This window comes from Bombina bombina, chromosome 2 (genome assembly GCF_027579735.1).
Source record: "Bombina bombina isolate aBomBom1 chromosome 2, aBomBom1.pri, whole genome shotgun sequence".
NCBI lineage: Eukaryota > Metazoa > Chordata > Amphibia > Anura > Bombinatoridae > Bombina > Bombina bombina.
Genome location: NC_069500.1, coordinates 1,251,419,698 through 1,251,446,544, shown reverse-complemented (window position 1 = coordinate 1,251,446,544; position 26,847 = coordinate 1,251,419,698).

Sequence of the window (26,847 nt, the reverse complement as noted above, 5' to 3'; positions counted from 1 at the left end):
AAGTTGCTCAAAGAAGGCACAAGGTGGCTTGTGTATTGATGACGTGGGTTTGACGGACGCTTATATGTCCTTACTGTTAAGACGATCAAAAACTGATCAGGAAGGGAAGGGCAAAACGGTAATTCTCTATCCTACGGGGGTGGAAGTATGCCCGTGCGGGGCATTGAGGGGGTTTTTGGCAGTGAGACCAAATGTGGGAGGGTCGTTGCTAATGCACGAGGACGGTAAGGCGCTGTCGCAGTATCAATTTCGGACAGTGTTGGCTAGGGCTTTAGATGTCATGGGATGCAATCCAAAGGAATTCAACTCACATTCCTTTAGGATAGGCGCAGCAACGGAAGCAGCCGCTTTGGGTTTGGGGGAAGAGGTAGTAAAAGGGGTAGGGAGGTGGTCTTCCAAGTGTTTCCGGGCATACGTACGTCCTCATTTGTTGAGTCAAAAAACCTAATGCAACATCTTTTCCGTCCCTCTTTTTTCAGATCCGCTGCAGGTTTGGTTGGTGGGCCACTCTTTTATTTATTGGGCACAAAGGGCAGCAGGGTCCAAGGAAGACGGCCTGCAGCTAGGATTTCAAAAGAAAAAAGCGGTGTTAAGGTGGTTTGGTATTCGGGGAATGCGATGGGAGCAGGTCATGTCTGCCATTGTGGGTTATGCCAGGCATTTTCCTCGGCCCGACGTTCTAGTAATGCATGCCGGTGGGCAACGATCTGGGTTCCCTTCCACAAAAAGAGCTAGTCAGGAGGATTAAGAGGGATTTGTCACGTTTACGGGATTTATTTCCAGGACTGCGGATTGTGTGGTCCACAATGGTGCTACGATTACATTGGAGAGGGGCCTGGGATCAAATTAGGTTAGATAACAGCAGGCGGAAGGTGAACAAGTAAATTGCGGCATTCATGAAAAAAACTAACGGTTCAGTCATCCATCATGAGGACCTAGAGGATGTGGGAAAAGGTGAATTTTATTTACAAGACGGAGTTCATCTAAACGAATTTGGAATACGGCTTTTCATTCTGGCCATTCGTGAGAAACTCCAATTGCTGATGTGAAGGGTGGCAGAACTGGTGAAGTGGTGACTTCCCAGTTTGTGGCGGTGTGCTAGCATCATCAATTGTCAGACCAAGGCATAAAATGGCTGGTGTTTAGCCTCTCCCAAGGGGTGGGGAGAGCTAGGTAATTTGCTTCTTGGGCACGGGGTCCCTTGGAGCTGGTATAAGGTGGATGGAACGGACTTAGCGCCTTGCGAGGTCCAGTTGAGCAGAAAGACGGCCTGGTCTGGCAGTGATGAAGGACTAACCCTGGGGTGGGGTTAAAGGGCACGTATAAATGATGCTAGCGCATAAAGAGTTGGGATTTGTTGGGTGTTATTGCACTTTCTTTTATTTATTGCGTTATTGAAGTTGATGTTAAATTAATAAACAGGCTGTGGCCAGAATTTTATACCACAAATTACGTGTCTGTCAATTTATTTCATAAAGTGTTAAGTTAATAAATTAAGTGCTAGGTGGGGGGCCGGTCATAGACGACTCAGTAGGTCATGAAGGTAGAGCCAGTTTAAGCTTTTTCAGTCTTATCTACATGCAATATAAAATTTTACAGCTCACAGACCTACACAGGATGATTTTTGAGACTAATGTTTTTAAGAGCATACTTATTAAGCAATCACTTTCATAAGTTTGTTACTAAATAGGTTTTATATACAGTTCTGTTTGTCTAACTCTTATCTGGAAGTAACTGACTATTTATAGAGAGCAAAAACATATCATATGAGAATGGCATAGGAATATATATATGTTGCAGTGTTTCAGTTGCTGAGGATCCTCACCCGCTGAGGAACTACAATCAGCAAATTTGTTTTAATGCAAAGAAAATATCAGTAAGTCAATAGAAGTCATTATCTCCAGGTTTTTACTGTAAGATTGTGGATATGTAGACTATACTGCTAGATACTATTACATTTCTCATTCTAATAAATAAATAAATGACCAATCATATTTAGAGTTTTATAAAGAAGTATTACAAGAAGAAAATAATTGGAGGCATTAAAATAGCTAAGAGGTTTATAGCAATTAATGCTAATTCTAATGCAAAGTCCTTGTAAGCCACTGATCATTAATAGGAAGCAGCAAACTGATATTGCCAGATTAGTTTATTGTTTAATGTTAACAGATTTTTGTTTGCTGTCAAAAAATATTTTTCTTCACATTGAAGGGACAGTCTACTTGAAAATGTTTATTATTTTACATGATAGATAATCCATTTATTACCCACTCCCCAGTCTTGTATAACCAATTCAGTTATATTAATACACTTTTTATGTTTGTGATTACCTTGTATCTAAGCCTTTGCAGACAGCCCCCTTATTTCAGTTCTTTTGACAGACATGCATTTTAGCCAATCAGTGCTGACTCATAAATAACTCAGGAGTGAGCACAATGCTATCTATATTGCACACCTGAACTAACACTGTCTAGCTGTGAAAACTGTCAAAATGCACTGAGATAAGAGGCGGCCTTCAACAGCTTAGAAATCAATTTATAAGCCTACCTAGGTTTAATTTTCCACAAAGAATACCAAGAGAACAAAGGAAATTTGATGATAAAAGTAAATTGGAAAGTTGTTTAAAATTGCATGCCCTATCTGAATCATGAAAGTTTATTTTGACTTGACTGTCCATTTAACATGTTCCTCTTTTTTTTTTTTTGCTATTCAAGCTGTTTCTATCAAGCAAATTAAATAGCAGCAGTTAAACATGTTAGAAAACTATCCCCCCCCCCCTAAAAATAGTTAAATAAAAGCTGTTAACATTAAATTTAAAGTGAAACTGCAGGAAGTGCATCTTTGTGTTTATGTCCTGTGAGTGTTCAGCACAATGCCTGCCAGGGATAACTGCACAAAAAGTTGGTTTATTTACGGCATAAACAGTTTTCAAAAAAATAAAACTCTGTGATACACTTTGAAAAAAAACAAAAACACTTTTAGATGAAACAGAAACAATATTTGAGAATTATATCCCTTTAAAGGACACTATCAGGATTAATTTACCACTATACAAGAGAAATGCATTTGGTTTTGTACTGCTATTTTTATACAAGGCTACAGTTTTCCAGATAAATAACTGACCTTATAACCTAAATACAAACTCCGCAACTCTCAAAGCAAATAAATAACAATGGTCGGAGCCCTTACAGATGACAGATTAGATGAGCCAAGATATCCTTTTCCATCAAACACTATATTATCTTTATAAAGCTGCCTTTATGTCATTAGCTTTACTGTTTGCAGACCTGTTTAAAACATTTCTGACTTAGATTTATGTTATCCTAAATCGTAGGAATAAATCTTCATACCTGATTGTTAAACAATATTGTAATATTTATTAAGACTGTTTCAGGTAGTCATGAAAACACGGGCCTTTAAAAAACAACTACATATGGGCACAGATTTACATGAGTGATTACCTGTTAATATTCATATTTTCCTTTGCTAAAACTGGGCAATCTTACTTATGAACCCTTCTCAGTAACGAATCTGAATTGCACACATCTGGATTCACAATTATTTTTTGAGGATCTTCAGGGCATTTCAATCGAAGATTTATGACTAGCTTAATGGGATTATATGAAAACAATCTTAAATACTAAAACAATATAAAGATTGAAAAAAGCACAATGCCCGTCTAAACTCAAGAATTTTACTCTACTGAAAAGTGATTTTAAGTCTACTTGAAATGATACCTCCTTCGCACATCTTGGCAATAAACTAAAACCCAAACCATCTGCTTTTGTATGGTAAACTTTAATCCTTTCCTAGAAGTAAGAAAATATATGAACATTTGGGCCAAAATTAAAATATTACCCAACACTATATTATTATATTTCATAAGTTCCTCCACTATCAAGCCTGTATAGAAACATTTCTGTGTATTCATATGGTTTAAGATACAAAAAGAATCGAGGAACCGTAAAACTCAGATGCCAAAGTGGTTTATTCAAACAAAAAGGTGTGTAGCACAAGAACAGTGTGCAAGGGGTGTTGGATCTGACGCGTTTCGCGCATGCTCACATGCGCTTCATCAGAGATATTCATATGGCTTGATAATAGATCTGAAATAACTACATATTTTAGGAAGTGTGCTAGCTATGATGGTCTACAATGTTTAATGGGGCTTTAAAGTGATATTAAACTTAATTTTGTTCTTTTGTAATTCAGTTAGAACATGCAATTAGTTCTATTATAATGTTTTCCTTGTTCTCTTGGTATCTTTTGTTGGAAATAAGGGACATAAGCTTAGGAGCCTGTCCAGTTCTGGAGCATTATATGGCAGCAGTCTTGTAGGAATGTTATGCATTTGCAAGCGCACTAGATGGCAGCACTATTTCCTGCCATATAGTGCTCCAGACACCTACATAGGTATCTATTTAACAAAGAATATCATGGGAAGGAACAAAGCAAATTTGATAATAAAAGTAAATTGGAACCCTATTAAAAAAAAATCACTATCTGAATCATAAAGAAAAAAAGTCATTTTGGCATATGTGCATATCTTATTAATTACTGCATTGGAAAAGATCGTCATACATACGGCTAGATTACGAGTTTTGCGGTCTGAGTAAAAAAGCAGCGTTAAGGCTCATAACCCTGCTTTTTCACTACCGCTGGTATTACAAGCCTTGCAGGTTTAGGGGCAGCGCACATTTTTTTGGCCGTACCGCAAATTAATTTACACAATTTGCGTAAGGTCTTTTTTCAATGGGACTTCCATAGCGCCGATATTACAAGCTTTTTCTGGGAGGCCAAAAAGTGAGCGGTACAGCCTATCCTGCAAGATTCGTAACACAATATAAAGTCAGTAGTTATGAGTTTTACACTACAAAGCTGTAGCATAAAACTCATAACTAAAGTGCTAAAAAGTACACTAACACCCATAAACTAACTATTAACCCCTAAACCGAGGCCCTCCCGTATCGCAAACACTAAAATAAAATTATTAACCCCCTAATCTGCCACTCCCGACATCACCGCCACTATAATAAACATATTAACCCTTTAAACTGCCGCACTCCTGCCTCGCAAACACTAGTTAAATATTATTAACCCCTAATCTGCTGTCCCTAACATCGCCGCAACCTACATTAGTTATTAACCCTTAATCTGCCGCCCCCAATGTCGCCGCCACTATACTAAATTTATTAACCCCTAAACCTAAGTCTAACCCTAACACTAACACCCCCTAACTTAAATATAATTAAAATAAATCTAAATAAAAATTACTATCATTACCTAAATAATTCCTATTTAAAACTAAATACTTACCTATAAAATAAACCCTAAGCTAGCTACAATATAACTAATAGTTTCATTGTATCTAGCTTAGGGTTTATTTTTATTTTACAGGCAAGTTTGTATTTATTTTAACTAGGTAGAATAGTTACTAAATAGTTATTAACTATTTACTAACTACCAAGTTAATATAAATACAAATTTACCTGTAAAATAAAACCTAACCTGTCTTACAATAAAACCTAACCTTACACTACAATTAAATAAATTAAATTAATTAAATACAATTACCTAAATTACAAAAAACAAACAAACACTAAATTACACAAAAATTTTTTTTAGCAGATATTTAAACTAATTACACCGAATATAATAGCCCTATCAAAATAAAAAAGCCCCCCCCCAAAATAAAAAAACCCCTAGCCTACAATAAACTAGCAATAGCCCTTAAAAGAGCCTTTTGCGGGGCATTACCCCAAAGAAATCAGCTCTTTTACCTGTAAAAAAATAAAAACACCCCCCAACAGTAAAACTCACCACCCACACAACCAACCCCCCAATTAAAATCCTAACTAAAAAAAACTAAGCTCCCCATTGCCCTGAAAAGGGCATTTGTATGTGCATTGCCCTTAAAAGGGCATTTAGCTCTTTTTCTATTGCCCAAACCCTAATCTAAAACTAAAACCCACCCAATAAACCCTTAAAAAAAACCTAACACTAACCCCCGAAGATCCACTTACAGTTTCGAAGACCGGACATCCATCCTCAACGAATGAAGCCGGGAGAAGTCCTCAGCGAAGTGTCAAGAAGTCCTCAACAAAGCCGGGAGAAGTCTTCATCCAAGCCTGGCAGAAGTGGTCCTCCAGACGAGTAGAAGCCTTCATCCAGACGGCATCTTCTATCTTCATCCATCTGGCGCGGAGCGGGTCCATCTTCAAGACATCCGGCACGGAGCATCCTCTTCAAACGAAGTCTTCTTCCAGAATGAATGTTCCTTTAAGTGACATCATCCAAGATGGCATCCCTTGAATTCCGATTGGCTGATAGAATTCTATCAGCCAATCGGAATTAAAGGTGAAAAAATCCTATTGGCTGATGCAATCAGCCAATAGGATTGAGCTTGCATTCTATTGGCTGATTGTTTTTTTAAGGGTTTATTGGGTGGGTTTTTCTTTGGGGCAATGCCCTTTTAAGGGCTATTGGTAGTTTATTGTAGGCTAGGTTTTTTTTTTATTTTGGGCGGCTTTATTATTTTGATAGGGCTATTAGATTAGGTGTAATTAGTTTAAATATCTGATAATTTCGTTTTTAATTGTATATAATTTAGGTTATTTAATTGTAGTGTAAGGTTAGGTGTTATTGAAAGACAGGTTAGGTTTTATTTACAGGTAAATTTGTATTCATTTTAACTAGGTAGTTAGCAAATAGTTAATAACTATTTAGTAACTATTCTACCTAGTTAAAATAAATACAAACTTGCCTGTAAAATAAAAATAATCCCTAAATTAGCTACAATGTAACTATTAGTTATATTGTAGCTAGCTTAGGGTTTATTTTACACATAAGTATTTAGTTTTAAATAGGAATAATTTAGGTAATGATAGTATTTTTTATTTAGATTTATTTTAATTATAGTTAAGTTAGGTGGTGTTAGGGTTAGGGTTAGACTTGGGTGGTGTTAGGGTTTAGGGGTTAATACATTTAGTATAGTGGCAGCGACATTGGGGGCGGCAGATTAGGGGTTAATAAATGTAGGTAGGTGGCGACGATGTTAGGGGCGGCAGATTAGGGGTTAACAATATTTAAAAAGTGTTTGTGATGCGGTTTAGGGGTTAATATGTTTATTATAGTGGCGGCGATGTCCGGAGCGGCAGATTAGGGGTTAATAAGAATAATATAGATGTCGGCGATGTCGGGGGCAGCAGATTAGGGGTTAATAAGTCTAAGATTAGGGGTGTTTAGACTCGGGGTTCATGTTTGGGTGTTAGGTGTAAACATACAATTTGTTTCCCCATTGGAATCAATGGGGCTGCGTTACTGAACTTTACACTGCTTTTTTGCAGGTGTTAGGCTTTTTTCAGCCGGCTCTCCCCATTGATGTCTAAGGGGAAATCGTGCACAAGCACATAAAACCAGCCTTAAGCAGCGCTGGTATTGGAGTGTGGTATGGAGCACAATTTTGCTCTACGCTCACTTCTTGCCTGTTAATGCTGGGTTTATGAAAACCTGTAATACCAACACTGTAGGGAAGTGAGCGGTGACAATAACTTGCAAGTTAGTACCGCACCGCTCTTACCGCAAAACTCGTAATCTAGCCGATAGTTAATGTGCTAAATGTAATGATAACTATCACTTTGCTAGCAAAAGTTGCAATACAGGAACAGACCCCTTGAAAAGTGTTCTTTGCTCTGAACTGTAAGGGACGAATATAATGGGCACCTGCACTAGCAAAATTACAGAAAAAGTAGGGAAAATATATAATGAATGAAGGTACATTTCTAACATAATTAAATATTTTAGGGGAAATTCATTTTGAGTTAAATGCTCCTCTAATGCTTCTATACAGCTTTATTGGTTAATTGGTTAAAATGTGTGACGATGTAAAATGTTAGGTTTAAAATGCAGATGTATAACCACTAACTATAGCAGACTCCCTCTGACAGACACAAACTAAATAGTTCTTTCCCAGTCATTCTACCATCACTGACTGTATGAGATAAATGAGTTGTCAAAACAATGCTCCCATCTTATTATACACATCATTAAAGGGACAGTCAACACAAAAATTGTTAATGTTTAAAAAGATAGATAACACCTTTATTACCCATTCCCCAGCTTTGCACAACCAACATTGTTATATTAATATACTTTATAACCTTTAAAACTCTAAATCTCTGCCTGTTTCTAAGCCACTAAAGACAGCCTCTTATCACATGCTTTTGTATTAGCTTTTCACAACAGGGGAGTGCTAGTTCACGTGAGCCATATAGATAACATTGTGCTCAAGTCCGTGGGTTGTGCACAACACAGCACTAATTTTCTTGAATGCAAGTCAATAGATAATAAATAAAAAGTCATGTAATCAGGGGACTGTTAAAAGAGGCTTAGATACAAGGTAATCACAGAGGTAAAAAGTGTACTCTCAGACTGGACTGGGCACAGTATTTTTTGGGAGAGACCTTGGGTACCTGGGCTTGTCCCATTTGGCCAAATGCGGTAAATAACTCTTCCAGTTTTGCTTTTAATCTTAGCTGAGAGCTTGCAAGTGAGTGCTGGACTCTGTGTGTTGTGTGTGTGTGTGTATATATATATATATATATATATATATATATATATAAAATTATATACAGGTATAGATTTATATATGAATATCTATATAAAATACTTAGAACATATATTTCCCTATGAGTATAACATTGGAATGTGAAATATTTACAGTAAATACACACAGTCAAGTCAAAATTAAACTTTTATGATTTAGATAGGCCATGCACTTTTAAACAACTTACCAATTTAGTTTTAAAATCTAAATTGATTTGTTCTCTTGGTATTCTTTATTGAAAGCTAAACCTAGGTAGGCTCATACACTAATTTCTAAGCCATTGATGAGCGCAGTAAATCTCAGTAAATTTTGACTGTTTTTCATAGCTAGATAGCGCTAGTTCATGTGTACCATTGTGCTCACTAACATGGAGTTATTTATGAGTTAGCACTGATTGGCTAAAATCCATGTCTGTCAAAAGCACTGAGATAAGGGGGCAGTCTGCAAAGGCTTAGATACAAGGTAATCACAGAGGTAAACAGTGCATTAATATAACAGTCTTGGTTATGCAAAATGGGGAATTGGTAATAAAGGGATTATTTTTCGTAGACTGTCCCTTTAAATAAAAATATTGGATAAATATAATTTTTTTATGTTTTCAGATACTTGACTGCAAAGGGCTCCAATACATATACAGTATATGTCTGTAAATACATATATACACATATAAATACATATGTATATACATAGTGTATATATATTTAGATATGTGTATGTATTTATCTCTATGTTAAAGCCCTTTGCAGACTGCAATCACAAAGAAGTATAGCCGGCACCCTTTCAGGTTAAAACATCAAATCTTTATTTGGGTCACATCTAAAAGCAGAAGATCACGCCTTACATGTTTCGGCTACATTGCCTTAATCATAAGCGTGATCTAGGTTAAGATACTAAAATTCCATTGGATTAAATGAATCATGTGACTGTACATAAAGATCTGGTCTAAAGGTGGACTGTGATGGATTCCGGCTACCCCGACTGGATAGCTCCGCCAATGGATCCTCCCTATGCCTGGAACCTGCCGCTATTTAGCGGAGAAAGTGATTCTAGCAGAGTCCACCCAAATAACTAGACATACTAGCATTCAGGTGAATCAGGGTGATTCCAGGGGAGCAGCAGGACTTCCAGGGTTTTGGAAAGTCCTGTGTTTCGAGCTGTTATATTCCAAAAAGCGCCTTGATCCCTGGCACGGCTTGAAAGTTATGGGCGACCAAACGTACACCGGGAAGGCTACTGGAAAAAAGGGGGTTGGAGGGAGTGGGTCGGGGACACCCGGTTCCCAAAGGAAGCTCCCTTCCGGCAATCACCCTGTCTCTTACCCTTCACATGGAGAACTATTTCCCAAAAGAGTGAAGCTCTGTGGAAAAGGACAGCTGAAGCAACCTGGGTAATAGGAGACTGGGGATCCGAGCTGATGCGGATGGCCAGCGGTTCCATGGGGCCAGCCAGCCGAAGGGTGGTCTGCTCTATAGGGCTCAGAAACCCCAGTTCTCACTGAAGCTCACCTCCGGCAACTGGCCCATCTCTTGCCCTCCCCAAGGCTTTCCAATCCCCAAGATAGCGGAGCTCTAGGACAAGGGGCCTCTGAGGCAGCCGGAGGGAAAGGTGCCTGGAGGGTGCTGGATGCGGCGGCCGGTCGGTAGTTCCATCAGCCCGACAGGTCGGAGAAAGAAAGGTCGGTCAGAGACCAGCTCCTTCAAGATCAGGTTGACAGATGAAAGAAAAGAAAACCAAAGCTCTAAGAGATCGCAGTTGCTCTGAGGAGCCCAAAACCGATGAGAAACAACAGGGGGGGTAGGTTAATAGATTGGGAACATGCAAACAGAATCAAGTTAAATATTGACATGGTAGATTAACGGATCAAAAAAACATTCAAAGTATATATTATTGTGGAATATTAATATGAATTCATTCAATGATTGATTAACTCAAATAATTTAAAGAACAGTAAATAAATTTGTATGCATATTAATAACAATGTATAACTGCAGAAATTAATATATTTGAGTAAATATATGGTGAATATATCTATAGACTTCAGGCACAGAAATAATTTTTAGTAATCATTCTTTATCAGATGGTAGGGGGTCTGAGGACCTAAGAATATATATATATATATAACTATAGGGTTAGGCGAAAAACATTTTAAAGAATCTATATACATGTTATTAGGAACAAAAGAGGGATGGAAAATAGAGTTATAAACCTGAAGACCAAAAAAAAAAATCCAAAAAGCCTCTCGTTTAAAAAGGAGTCTACTAATGTTCCCTCCTCACCTGAGGTATTTTACTTTTTAAATAACCATCCATCTCAGGGTCACATTATTGCTATTGTGTTCCAAGATAAAATGCTTTGCCAATTCTGAACAATTGTCCGATCTTTTAATGTCGGACAAATGTTCTCTTACTCTCTCTCTCTGACCTCTCGTGAGGTGCAACCAATATACTGCTTATTGTTACATGTGCACCAGATCATGTACACAACATTCTTTGATCTGCAATTTACACAGCCATTTAAGGTATATTGTTTGCCAGTCACGTGTGATTCAAAAGTCTTGTGCATATGGCCAAAACGGCACGGGATGCACTGATTGTAGCCACACTTGTGCATGCCTTTAACTTTTAGCCAAGGTTTGTTAGTCTTTAACTCACTTGGTGAGAGGACATTGCCTATTGTGGCACCTCGGCGATAGGAAAAATTGCAGCCTTGTCTGACTATATGTTGCAGACCATCGTCCACCAACAGCATTCCTAACAATGTTGCAAATTTGGTAATAGTCAGATTAGAACTGAGTAACATATTTAGTTGTGTGTTCATATTTGTGTGGTTTCCATTAGGTCTATCCCTTAAAAGGGTCTCTCTAGCTATTTCATCAACCTCCTGTCTAGCTCTGGAAACAGTATTCTTGTTATAACCTCTGCTGAGAAGTCTGTTGGCCAAATCATCACTTTGTATTTCATAGTCAATTTGCTTGCTACAGTTTCGCTTAATTCTGATGAATTGGTCTTTAGCTATAGAATAGGTGAATTGCTTGGGGAGATTACTCTTCCCGTGAAGGAGTGTGTTTTCTGATATGGGCTATCTATATATAGTGGTCTCTACCCTATCTGTGTCATAGTTGAACATTAAAGTAATGTCTAAATAGTTGATCTGTGAATTATTAAACTCATAAATAAAGCTGAGATCAAGCAGGTTGTCATTGAGATACGAAATGAAGTCACCAATTTTTCTGCAGTCCCCTGACCATACAAACAATAAACCATCAATGTACCGATGATAGGTACGTATGTCATTTGCAAAGAGATTTCTATCTCCATAGATGTACGGGGATTCTCACCAGCCCATGGTCAAGTTTGCATAAGAGGGGGCAAAGTCCCACCCCCATGGCTGTCCCTCGAATCTGGAGTCATCTTTGAATTTAAATAATTTGTGCGTCAGTAGAAATTGGGTAACCTCAACAAGATATTCAACAAATTCAGTGGTGAAGTCAGTGTAGTTAGTTAAAAGGTGTTTTATGGCTCTTAAACCCACCTGATGGGGTATTGTAGAATAAAGAGAAACCACATCAACCGTCAGCCAACAGTCATCAGGGTAACACTGGAAATTATCGGCATCCCTTAAATAGTTCGGGAGTTTTAGGACCAATGGTTGAAGGATACTGTCCAACCATTCAGATAACATTTCCCATAATGACCCAATGCCTGAGACAATGGGTCGCCCTTTCATCTCTGTAAGGGATTTGTGGACTTTTGGAAGGACATGGAAAATTGGTATTACCTGCTGTTAAACAAACAAAAAGTCAAAAGTATTTTGAGCTATATGTCTTTTAGAGACCTAAGCTTAGATTTTAAATTATTGGTGGGATTATGAGTCAGCATGGTATAATCCTCCCTGTTGTTAAGTTGTCGCAGTACTTCATTGGTATATGAGTCTATATGTCATACAACTACACTCCCTCCCTTGTTCGCCGATTTAATAACTAGATCTGTAGTAGCTTTTAGGGACTCCAGGGCCAATTTCTCATCCTAAGTAAGATTACCTGTGACTTTCTTAGGTTGGAGTGATAGGTTCATTAAATCCGCTTCAATTATCTTTTGGTAATTCACCAAAATATCACCCCTTGAGTGAATGGGGTAAAAACGGATTTAAGTTTAAAACCTAAATGCGAATCTATCACTCCTAGCTCTACATTACTTTCCAGTCCAAATTCTGCCAAACAATGCAAATGTCTAAATTCTCCAAAGTTAAATTCATCTGGCACAGATATGTGACTAGTGTTTGATATATGTGCATGTGACTCATTTGAATCTTCTATCTGACTGGAAGAAAAATGTTTCCTAAGTGTCAAATGTCTGATGAATTTGCCCTTTGCAGTCCTTTTTTTTCCTAACATCTGAGACCTTATATCTTTGAGCCCATTTTTATTAGACAGTGTTATTAAGAATGTAACTGTAGTTTTAAATGTATTTTTGATGTTTTTTGTGCTACTTTTTAGTCTTGCATATCAGTTAACCAGAGCTCTGAAGTTGCGCTATCCCTACTAGCATAAAATTCAATTGCGCTTGAGTAATACACGCTCAACTTACAATGCGTGCAAAGAGCTACAATAAACCCATTATTGCTTTTGCGCTACTGTTAGTACGCCACTGATAATCTAGCCCTAATTAAGGCCACTCTTGGACACCACCTATTTGATAATCATGAAGCAAAAGAACAAAGAAAATCAGTGGTTATAACAAAGGCCACTTATGGACCTAGCAAACCAGGTAAAAATATGCAAACCTCACCGGCATGGAGAGAAAACATACAAAATCTTTGTGTTTTTTTTAGACCTTGTATTGTAATGTAGGAGTCTCTGTTTTACATAAAGAACACTACAAAGCAACAACAAAAATTCTCAAGATAAAATTTGTGTTTCTAAATATTTTTTTAAGGGCCTCCACATACCGACGAGACTTCTTAGAATATCTTTCCAGAGCAGGCAAGGTTTTGAATATCAGGCCCTCAATGTCAAGATGAGACCTAGCATTTGTTGCAAGATGGGGTCCTACTATATGGATGATGCTAAACAATATAGAATGGACCTATATGGTATCAAAGTAAGTCAGAAACTGACTATGCAACTGAATGAAGAACACCAAATGGGCAAAAATGAAAGGGCACTTCAAGCAATGCACAGGATTTAGCTATTAGATGTTCAGATACCATGTCCTAGTATCCATTGCTGTTGTAAACTGGTGGTAACATAAAACATTTCTAAAGATTTTAATGGAGATACTTGTTATCCCAAGTTTACAACAGCAATTGAATCTTGGCTCATGTATAGCAAATATTCCCTGGTACTGATCAAAATAGTTAAAGGGACATGAAACCCAAATGTTTTCTTTCATTATACAGATAGAGCATGTGATTTGAAGATTTTAAACAATTTATCAAATTTATTTCTGTCATCTATATTTTTTTGTCTCTTGATATCCTTTGTTGAAAGGGATGCCTAGGTAGACTCAGGAGCTGCTCATTGGTAGCTGCACATATATGCCTCATCTTATTGACTCACCCCATACATTCAGCTAGCTCCCAGTAGTGAATGTCTGCTTCTTCAACAAAGGATACCAAGAGAATGAAGAAAATTACATAATAGAAGTAAAATGGAAAGTTGTTTAAATTTGTATGCTTTTTCTAAATCATGAAAGAAAAATGTTGGGTTTCATGTCCTTTTAAAGGGACAGTATACTTGAAAAATGTTATTGTTAAAAAAAAAATAGATTATTCCTTTATTACCCATTCCCCAGTTTTTCATAACCAACAAAGTTATATTAATATACTTTTTCTTCTGTAATTACCTTGCATCTAAGCCTCTCATGAACTAGCACTGGCTGTAAAAAGCTAATAAAATGCACTGAGATAATAGGCGGCCTGCTGGTGCTTAGAAACAGGAAGAGATTTAAAGGTTTAGAGGTTATAAAATATATTAATATAACAGTGTTGGTTTTGCAAAGCTGGGGAATGGGTAGTAAAGGCGTTATCTATCTTTTGAAACAATAAAAAATATCAAGTAGACTGTTCCTTAAATAATATTTATTGCTTGCATAAATAAAAAAAAACATAGGGTTGTCATAAGCACATATAAACCATTCACAAAGCTCATATAATGCAATGGTAAATATAAACAATCATAAGTAAAATAGCAGTTTTATATGTAAATAAAAACAAATAAGAGCAATTTCAAGACAATTTACAGAAATACAATAGTATGGTAATCGCTCCAAAATGGCACATCTTTTGGCACTAATAAGATAAATCACTACATAACATACTAGGGCATTAGAGATGCTAACATTGTTTAATTATACTTAATGACTATATTATTATTATTATTATTATTATCAATAATAATAATAATAATAATAATTCAATTGGCTTATCATATCAAGACTTAAAAACACTATATAACCATTCGAATCTAATTAAAAAATCTGTCAGAATATTTCCTATATTATTATATGACCCTGCAGACTTAAAATTGAGTCTCTGATAATTTGAGGAGGTTTTTTTGGTAAAAATAAATAAAATAAAAGAACCATGGTTAAAGTTTATGGTGGGCCCTACAAACATTATGCTTAAAATGTAGAGTACCAGCACAGTAGGTAAAAAACTTTTTCTTTATTGGAGATCTTTGTAAAATAAGCAACGTTTCGGGGTTAACCCCTTAATCATGCTATCTCGTGATAGCATGATTAAGGGGTTAACCCCGAAACGTTGCTTATTTTACAAAGGTCTCCAATAAAGAAAAAGTTTTTTTACCTACTGTGCTGGTACTCTACGTTTTTAAGCATATTGTTGGGATATTGGAGTACATCCCCTTATACCGAGCACTGACAGTGGTGCTGTTCTCCCTACTGACATTGTTCCTACAAACATTATGATAAACAGTGCATCCCCAGTCCTTGGTATAGGCTCAGACTATTCTAGGTGATAGAATATAAAAAGTAATGACACAGCAACACAAATCACACAATTAACATAGGGAATATTTTTTTCATTTTTAATTGTTTTCTAAACCATTAGAAGTCAGGCTGTTTGAATTAGTTAAACCACCTGAGTTTTGAATGCTGTACTTAAAGAACATACATATTTATTCAACATATAAATAAAGGTAGTGGCACAAAAATGGTTATTCACAATTACAAATGATTATTGACAAATACACATAGTAACACAGTAACATAGCAACATAGTAGATGAGGTTGAAAGAAGACAAAAGTCTATCAAGTGCAACCTATACAGAGACTACCTGATATACCCTAAAAAGCTGACAATTGAACTTAGATCAAACAATCAGAAAACTGACCCATTTAACACAAACAATCATATCCTTTTTTTTCCAGAAATATATCTAAGCCCTTTTTATATTTTTTTAAGGTATTGGCAGTCACTACCTCCTTAGGCAAGATGTTCCACTATGTTATTGTTCTCACGATTAAATCTCATTTCTTCTAGCCTTAAAGGGACAGTCTAGTCAAAATTAAGCTTTCATTAATCAGATAGGACTGATCAACTTTCCAATTTACTTTTATCAACAAATGTGCTTTTTTCTCTTGGTATTTTTAGTTGAAACTAAACCTAGACAGACTCATATGCTAATTTCTAAACCACTGAGGGCTGCCTCTTATCACATGCTTTTTAAATAGCTTTTCAACACAAAGAGACTGAAAGTATACGTGGGCCATATAGCTAACACTGTTTTCAGGCACAGAAAGTTATTTAAGATTTAGCACAACACAATGCTAACTGCAAGACAATCTTATATTATAAAAGGCCAAGTGTGTTTGTCCGAAGCTGTCATGCGCAGTAGGACAAACACACCTGGCCTTAGATTGACAGCTGGCACCAGACCTGGACCCTGGCAGTGGCGCGTGGCAAACCCTGTCCTCGCGGTGGACACAGTTGATGCAGAGAGATGCTTCTAACTGATCCTCACGCACCACAAACTACTCACGCACCACTGTAAGGGTCCAGGTCTGGTGCCAGCTGTCAATATAACTCACGTGCTGCTGCCTAAACTACAGAGCCAGATGTGAATGTAAGCTGATCCTGCACGCCAGTAGTGAGGATCAGCTTAGTAGCATAGTTAGTGGCGTGTGAAGATCAGCTTACATTCACATGTGGCTCCGTAGTTTAGGCAGCAGCACGTGAGTTATATTAACAGCTGGCACAAGACCTGGACCCTTACAGTGGTGCGTGAGGATCAGTTAGAAGCATCTCTCTGCATCAACTGTGTCCACTGAGAACAGGGTTTGCCGGGGATGATGTGGGCACGTCGGGGGCGGGGGCGGGCATGTCGGGAGCGGGGCGAGGCGTGTCAGGGGCCGGGCGGGGCCGTGTGTACAGGAGAGATGGCTCAAAAGAGGAGGGGGAAGGGGGGAGAGATAGCTCAAAAGAGGAGGGGGGAAGGGGGGAGAGATAGCTCAAAAGAGGAGGGGGGAAGGGGAGAGAGATAGCTCAAAAGAGGAGGGGGGAAGGGGGAGAGATTGCTCAAAAGAGGAGGGGGATGGGGGAGAGATAGCTCAAAGGGGGAGGGGGGAGAGATAGCTCAAAAGAGGAGGGTAGGGGGGAGAGATAGCTCAAAGGGGGAGGGGGAGAGATAGCTCAAAGGGGGAGGGATAGCTCAAAAGAGGAGAGGGAGGGGGGAGAGATAGCTCAAAGGGGGAGGGATAGCTCAAAAGAGGAGGGGGAGAGAGAGCTCAAAAGAGGAGGGGGAGAGATGGCTCAAAAGAGGAGGGGGAGGGGGGAGAGAGAGCTCAAAAGAGGAGGGGAGAGGGGGGAGAGAGAGCTCAAAAGAGGAGGGGGGAGAGATAGCTCAAAAGAGGAGGGGGAGAGATAGTTCAAAAGAGGAGGGGGAGAGATAGCTCAGAAGAGGAGGGGGGAGGGGGAGAGATAGCTCAAAAGAGGAGGGGGAGAGGGGGAGAGATAGCTCAGAAAAGGAGGGGGAGAGGGGGAGAGATAGCTCAAAAGAGGAGGGGGAGAGATAGCTCAAAAGAGAAGGGGGAGGGGGGAGAGATAGCTCAAAAGAGGAGGGGGAGGGGGGAGAGATAGCTCAAAAGAGGGGGGGAGAGCAAAAGAGAGGGGGGAGGGAGACAGCAAAAGAGAGGGGGGGGAGGGAGACGGCAAAAGCGGAGGGGGGGGAGAGAGACGGCAAAAGAGAGGGGGGAGGGAGACTGCAAAAGAGAGGGGGAGGGAGACGGCAAAAGAGAGGGGGGAGGGAGAGCAAAAGAGAGGGGAGGGAGACAGCAAAATATAGGGGAGGGAGAAAGCAAAAGAAAGTAGAGAGAGAGAGAGAGCAAAAGAAAGGGGGGAGAGAGAGAGCAAAATAAAGGGGAGAGAGCGAGAGCAAAATAAAGGGGAAAGAGTGAGAGCAAAAGAAAGGGGAGAGAGAGAGAGCAAAAGAAAGGGGGGAGAGAGAGAGAGCAAAAGAAAGGGGGGAGAGAGAGTGAGCAAAAGAAAGGGGGGAGAGAAAGAGAACAAAAGAAAGGGGGAGAAAGAGAGAGCAAAAGAAAGGGGGGAGAGAGAGAGCAAAAGAAAGGGGGGGGAGACGGCAAAAGAGAGGGGGGAGGGAGAGCAAAAGAGAAGGGAGGGAGACAGCAAAATATAGGGGAGGAAGACAGCAAAAGAAAGTAGAGAGAGAGAGCAAAAGAAAGGGGGGAGAGAGAGAGCAAAATAAAGGGGAGAGAGCGAGAGCAAAATAAAGGGGAAAGAGCGAGAGCAAAAGAAAGGGGAGAGAGAGCAAAATAAAGGGGGGAGAGAGAGAGAGCAAAAGAAAGGGGGGAGAGAGCAAAAGAAAGGGGGGAGAGAGCAAAAGAAAGGGGGAGAGAAAGAGAGAGCAAAAGAAAGGGGGGAGAGAGAGAGCAAAAGAAAGGGGGGGGAGAAAGAGCAAGAGAGGGGGGGGGAGAGAGCAAGAGAGAGAGGGGAGAGAGCAAGAGAGAGAGGGGAGAGAGCAAGGGGTGGAACCACTGTACTGCAAAAAAATGGCCCATGTACACGGGCTTTAGGACTAGTAGATAATAAACAGTCACAGTCATGTGATCAGGGGGCTGGAAGAAGGTTCTTAGATACAAGGTAATCACAGAGGTAAAAAGTGTATTAATATAACTGTGTTGGTTATGCAAAACTAGGGAATGGGTAATAAAGGAATTATCTATCTTTTAAAACAATTACAATTCTATTGTAGACTGTCCCTTTTAAAGGGATATTAAACAGTAAATACATGCCACACATAATGATGTATTCAAAGTAAAGGTTAACCTTGTAATAATATAGTTGTATTTCTTTTTACCATTATATTAGTTGTTTAAATATTGATGATGTTAAGTCTAAGGGGTATATTTACCAAGCAGCGGATTCTGCTTATTCCGTGCGAACCTTCCGGCTCAACGTCTTAAGACCGCTGCTCCTTAACTAGTCCGCCACCTTTTAGGACGGACTGCAATCATCCCGATCAATACTATGATTGACACCCACTGCTAGCGTCCGATTGGCCACGAATGTGCAGGGGCAACATTGCACAAGCATTTCTTGTGAAATGTTTGAGCAATTTTCGCTGTCGGCATTTAGCGATGCAGGGCGGACATGATTAGCCCTGCATCGCTAAACTAAAAGTTTAGTTTCTATAACGTACTCTAGATTAGGGTTCTTCAAACTTTTTTTCTCAAGACTGTGCAATAATACCATATAAGTTTATGACCCTATTCTTATGCTTTGTCTGAAAATTTCTTAAGTAATATACAAGATATCTGCAATTTTTGGCAAAGTGACTAAAATGTGTGCGTACTATTTCTGATTTTAGTCAAACTTGAAAGTGTTGTAAAAGGTAATAACACACACACTCTCATACAACACACACATTCTCATACAACACACACACACACATTCTCATACAACACACACACACTCATACAACACACACACACACTCTCATACAACACACACACACACACACACACTCTCATACAACATACACACTCATACAACACACACACACTCTCATACAACATACACACTCATACAACATACACACTCATACAACACACACACTCTCATACAACATACACACTCATACAACACACACTCATACAACACACCCACACTCTTATACAACACACACACACTCTCATACAACACACACACACTCTCATACAACACACACACACACTCTCATACAACACACACACACACACACTCATACAACACACACACACACTCTCATACAACACACACACACTCATACAACACACACACTCTCATACAACACACATACACTCATACAACACACACACACACTCTCATACAACACACACACACACTCTCATACAACACACACACACACACTCATACAACACAAACTCTCATACAAAACACACACACCACACACTCTTATATAGTACATACGCTATCCTACAATAAACACACATACAAGTCGCGACCCAGTAAACATGGTGTTGCGACCCAGTAATGGGTCCCAACCCGTGGGTCGCAACCGTGGTTTGAACAACCCTGCTTTAGAGTCTATGGGGCCGAATTGGGCCAGATACATCTTTTTCGCGCAAGACTTAAGACTTCTGCTCCTTAACTCATACGCCACCTCTGAGGCGGCATACAGCAATCAGCCCGATCACATATGATCGGGCTGATTGACACCCCCTGCTAACTGCTTGTGCAATGTTAAATGCCGACAGCATATGCTGTCGGCATTCAGCTACAGCGGATCACGTCCGTCCGACTCTTAATAAATCGTCCCCTATAACATAATGGGTGCTGCCATGTTTGAAATATTTTTCTATTTATCTCTGTCTTCTGTAGGGAACAATTAGGGAAACGTATAAATCAGGCAATAAATAGAGTTTGTGTAAATAAGGCTATGTGGAATCCCACACAACCTTGTTTGTATTAATCTGTTCTATTGCCTGTTTTATATCTGTTCCTAATTGTTTGCAGCAGGACAATAAGATAAGCTTAGTACATAATAAAAAGACTGATTTAGCACCTACTCTGGATTTCAAATAAGCAGTATTTTTTTCTGACAAATTCATTTTCAGCCCCTTGTATCATGTAAGAGACATCAGCCAATCACAGACTAGTAGTACACGTAGACCCTGTAAGCTTGTGCACATGCTCAGTAGGATCTTGTTCCTCAAAAAGTGTGAATATAAATATTTAATTTCATAATGGAAGTAAATTGGAAAGTGTCTTAAAACTACATTATCTTTCTGAAAAAGTTTGTTTAGACTTGAGTGTCCCTCTAAGTTTAGTCATGGCAGCGTCCATTACATTAAAGAAACTCAGTGGAATTAAAAAAAAACACATACATTTTCAGAGTTAAATTACAGGAAAAGGGGGCAAAATAATAATGAAAGTATATTATTATTTTTTATTACACATAATTAAACATTTTGTATTACAATCTCATACTGTTTAATATCCCTTTAAATTGTGACCTCATGTCACAAATAACTGAATCATGCTTTCTTCCCTTGCATATATGCCTCTTTAAATACATGCTAGTATATTTTTAGCCTTAGAAGCCGCTGCCTTGCATTGCACATTTATTTGCACCTTGTTATCTATAAGAATGACTTATTCATTTTCCTCCTCTCTTTTACTAAGTCTAGTCCCATTTAAATAATAGGAAACCTGCATATTTTTCCATCCAAAATGTAGAACCTTACATTTACTAATATAAAATCTCATTTGCCATTTACCAGCCCACTCCTCCAATTTTTGTAAATCCATTTTTAAAATAAAAAAATCTCCTATTGGTATTTGCTACCTCCTTTGGTCTTTCAAAAAATAAAAAAAACTGTTCCAAAATAGGGGACACAATCTGACTATTGGGGAGAGGTTAAAAATAAATCATAAGGGACATTAAACCCAACATTTTTCTTTCACGGCTGAGAGAATGTCATTTTCAATAACTTTCCAATTTAATTCTATTATTTAATTTGCTTTGTACTCTTAGTAACTTTTATGTAAAGGATACCTAGGTAGGCTCAGGAGCAGCAATACACTACTGAAAGCTAGATGCTGATTGGTGACTGCACATATAAGCCTCTTGTGATTGGCTCACCTGATGTGCTCAGCTAGCTCCCAATAGTGCATTGCTGCTCCTTCAACAAAGGATTTCCAACAGAATAAAGCAAATTTGATAAAATAAGTAAATTGGAAAGTTGTTAGAAATTGTATACTCTGAGTATTGAAAGAAACATTTTTGTTTTATGTAAATGCACATGTTAGCATCCAGTTTTCATCTTCCCTGCCCAGTGTCCATCAATACCATTTCCTGAAAATGGAAAAAAAGGACAACAGAGTGCAATGACATCAGCCAAGAGATGAACAAAAAAGGAAAATATTCAGATGAGTATATAAAAAATAACTTTCTGACAAAAAGTTAGCATCAAAGGGAAATCATGTGACAAGTATTTTACATCGTTTTCAACCATTTGGTACGAGGAGCAATGTCTAGTAATGGTCTTAATGACAATGTCTTGTACCAAGAAATTAGGAGACGCAAAATAAAAAATCTTCGGCTGTTTTACACAACCTCACAACTACTGGGCAAGCAGGAAAGGTTTGCTAAGGCCACACATCTGCCAGATTCTCAGAATCAGCTAATAGTCAGAATAAGATAATTCCAGGAAAATGAAGCCTGAACAATTATTTGTTCCAAACAATAATCACACTCTGGGGGCGACCACTAGTGGATCTCAGATGTTATTTTCCAACTGTAAAGTTTCTTTTTGAGAATACATATTGTATGTAGCTGTAAACCAACTTTTTGAACCTTGTATTTTATTTAGTTTTATTATTGTATCATTCTGTTTCACAGTATATATGTTATGATAATTTTGCCATCTTTAACCCCTTAAGTGCAAATGAGGATCCATAGTTGTCATCTAGGCAATGTATCTAGCATGACCATACGTCATCATCGGGGGGTGTTTCAGAGCTCATTGCACCCCCGCACACACCCCACATACCTGGTGGTCTAGAGCTCTGGCATTGCTCGGGGAATACAGAGATGCTAGAGACGTCACCGTGCATGTGTGTGGTAATGTCACCAAGGCCTGGAAACAAGGATTGCCAGGAAAGACCACGGGCTGAAGGGAGTGTGGGGTGTTGAAAACTACACCCCTTGATCTGAGCTCCCTTAAGGTCTGGAAACCCACAATGTTTGAAAGATAAATGCCTGCTGTTTCAATCAATGTGTGTAGTGGGGGTCAAAGTTTAATGACATAAAAATAAATAAAAATGTTTTAATACACTTTACACATATATACCCTTATAACAGACCATTAAAAAGGCCCAGATACCCCCAAGACCCCTTGTTTCAAAGCCTTGAGACCATTCTTTAAAATAAAGTCCCTATATAAGTTTTGCCCCTTAATGACCACGACTTACCCTGTGCGCCACATGTCGTTAAGGGTTTTCTAGATTATAATAGCGCAGGGCTGCACTATTATACCCTCCCTCCTACCTGCTGGCCACCGGAAATAGCACGGTCTTGACCCTGGTGGCGAGACCGTGCTATTAAAAATGCAATCCCCATAGAAAGACCAGAGACGTACCCTTAAGGGGTTAATAGCCAGGTGGTCACTGTGGTAATAATGATCACCTGATGTGAATGAGAGTCCTTTTCTTTGCATAGGAACCAGTATGCACAGATAAAAGTTAGAGGGACAGTCTAGTCAAAATTAAACTTTTTAAACAACTTTCCAATTAACTTTAATCATCAAATTTGCTAACCTTTAGTTATTCTGAAAATTGGTATATGTTTTAATGTTATGGTTATTTATTTATTTTGAGGATGTTAATAAAGCGGGTTGCACCCTTTACACCCCATTAATGTAAGAAATCCCCATAAGGAGAGAATGGACTGGGGGAGTTTGTGGCCACAGCAGAGGCCATGCAGTTAGTTAAAGTAATTCTGAGGTCAGGGGGGGAAGGTGTTTGGGCAGAGGCTATAAGTAGTAGGTGGTAGCGGATGTTCCCAGTTTTCTAAAAGCGGGAAAGCTAAACTCCTTCCTTAGGTTAAGGCTGTCACAGTTGTAGCGGGGTGCTGGCCTTATGAGACTAAAATTTATAAAAAGAGGTACCTCCCCTTGTAAGGCAGAGAGGTGATTAATTTGGGGGCGTGCCTGGCTGTAGCCAGTGGAAGGCACATAAGGCTAATTTGAGAGGCTGCACCTCTGGTTATTCTGAAAATTGGTAAATGTTTTAATGTTATGGTTATTTATCTTATTAAAGATGATTAATAAAGTGGGTTGCGGCCTTTACATCCCATTACTGTTGTTGGGTCTTTTTTTTTTAATTAGGAACGTAATGTGACGATTGTGTGCAGGGATAGGCAAGGTGTCCGTACACCCATTTTGCGGTGGGGAGGGAGGAGTAGGACTGATGAATGCTGGTCCGGACTCCTCCTTGAAGCAGGCGGCACCACGTTTTGCGGGGTTGAGGGCCGCACCCACAGGACGCCGCCTAGTAGTGGGAAAGTGAGTGAGAGAGAGGAAAGAAGCAAGCTGCCTGCAGTGCAGCCTGTGTCAACCACCCGTGAGCCGTGACCCACCCCGATTCCTTGATCTGTGTGGCAGCGTGGTGTTGGTGTCTGTGTATAGAAGACCGCCGCCTACTCTGATAAACCTTACCTAACCAAATAGGTAACCAACCATGATGATCATGTGATTATCATCAATGTGGGGGCATTTGGTTAGGAGTTGCAGACTCTCAATACAACAACAACAAAAAAAGAAAGGTTAGAATTTTGAAAACATTTTATACTAGTATACCACAAGCAGTTTTTATATAAATATTATCTTAAACTTGTTTGATTAGTTAACTCATTTGTACTTGTGGAACTAGACCTGGGGCAACCAACAAGCAGCCCATTTAACAGCAAAGTGCCGCTATCCTGACTTTTAGAAACTTAGAATGTGTTACCAGATAAGAACCATTCGGCCCATCTAGTCTGCCCAATTTTCTGAATACTTTTATTATTTCCTGGCCTTATCTTATACCTAGCATAGCATTATGCCTATCCCATGCATTTTTAAACTCCTTCACTGTCTCTACCACTTCTGCTGGATGGCTATTCCTCCATGCATCCACTACCCTCTCGGTAAAGAGAGTGTTTTTGATGTTTTTAATTTGAAATGTACCTTGGTGTCCTTCACTAAGGTCTGTACTTTGGAAAATGTCCGCCACAGTCTTGGTCCGTGTCTATCCCTGATTGTGTAAGTCACAACATCACCTCAGATTCCTTTTGAATACATTGCCACATTGCAGCACCTTCAGTCATTAGGGCCACTGACTATATTTTGGTTCAATACTGATTAAACATGGTTTCCTTTTATTTGACTTTGTAATTGGTATTACATCTTATAAACCCTTTTTGCCTCTTCAGTTTTGCCAGTTAAAGTTTGGCCACAATCCAAATGTAATTTTTTTTCCAAACACATATTGGGACAGCATTTTGCACTAAAGCTATGACATACTTATACAGAGTACTGAAATTCCTCTATATATGTAAAATGTACCCATTGAAAATCATTGATTCAATGCTAGCTATTCCAAAGCAATAAACGTATTGGTGTCTGTATCTTTATGGTGGATCATAGATGTAATGTTTCCATAATCGTTATTAATAATAATTAGAACAATATGCTTCCTATCTATCTTATGGGATAGATAGGAATCTACTATGATAAAAATATCCTGAAGTGTCCCTTTATATGAAAAGATAAATCATTCAATTAAGTTTTTTTTTGTTTCTGTTGCTTGAAGAATATGATTTATTACCTATGCCCGGGATTATGTTAATACGAATATTTTGCTTAGCAGTTTTGTTATAAAATCTTTATAATAAAGATATACGTGCCCCTGTCCGTCGCCGCTCGCCTCTGGTGCGGCGAATTTCCCAAGAGGAATTTATCATTTCACACGAGTACTATTTTGCGCTTGCGTGCAATCCCGCCCCCTGCCCGCACACAGTCAATCACGAGCTGGCAAGAGCTGTCAATCTCCCTGGTCGGACTGGACCACAGAGATTTATGTTTGCCACCTTAGAGGTGGCGAAAGGTTAGGAAAGCAGCAGTCTGATGACCGCTGATTGTTAAATATGGCGAGCAGGTTCTCTTGTGAGAACCTGCAGCCGTAGGGGCTCAAAGGCTGGTGAAAGCCTTTGATAAATCGACCCCTTAGGCAGCCTTACACGTTTTGGCAAAAGCTGTAGTCATAGCCCTCTCACAGATATGCAACCTTTTTTTTAAATACAACTTTAGAAGCAAATAGGATATTACAACACATAGGACTAGATTATGAGTGGATCGCAAATTTGCGCACCCGCAAGTGCTTTATTTGTGCTCAACCTTTTTTTTACCATTTTGCGCCCAATTGTACACGTATTACAGGTCGCAATTAAAACCTTTGCTCTCTAGCAGTCGCATCCTCACACAGAAAAAAAGACTTTGCGAAGTTGCAAACGCAGGATTGTATTCCCCCATAGACTTTAATAGAGCATCGTTTAAAAAAAATAAAATAACAGCCATCAAATTGCGCAAACACGAAAGCAGGATTGCAATAAGATATATGTATTATTTCTATACATGTGTACAGTATATCTGTATTTATATGTGTATATATGTCTGGAAATACATACAGTATATATACACATATAAATACATAAATATATATATATATAAAAACCTGCATATATAGTTATATACATACTGTACATATATTTATACATGTGTTCCTATGGATCTTTATGTACAAGTCTTTATCTTTGAGCCCTTATAACTTTTTATTGCAATTTTTTAAAATCATTTTTATTAGATAGTGTTATTATGAGTGCAACTGTACTTTTAAAGATATATTCGTAACCAGAGCTCTGAAGTCGCAGTAATCAGTCTAGCGTAAATCACGATTTACATTTACTTTCAACTTGTAATATGGGGTGGAATTTAACTTGCGTGCAAACTGCCAATAAAACACGATATCGCTCACGTGCAAACATTAGCTCACCACTCTTTACCTAGCCCATAGTGCGAACGCCCTGAAAATATTAAAGTGGTATGACATAAATTCTTACACTTTTAAAGACAAACCTGAATAGTTTACATATTATAAAGCTTAATAATTCCAATTAAAATACATAAATTACAAGTAACTGTATATACATGAAAAAGCAATAATGA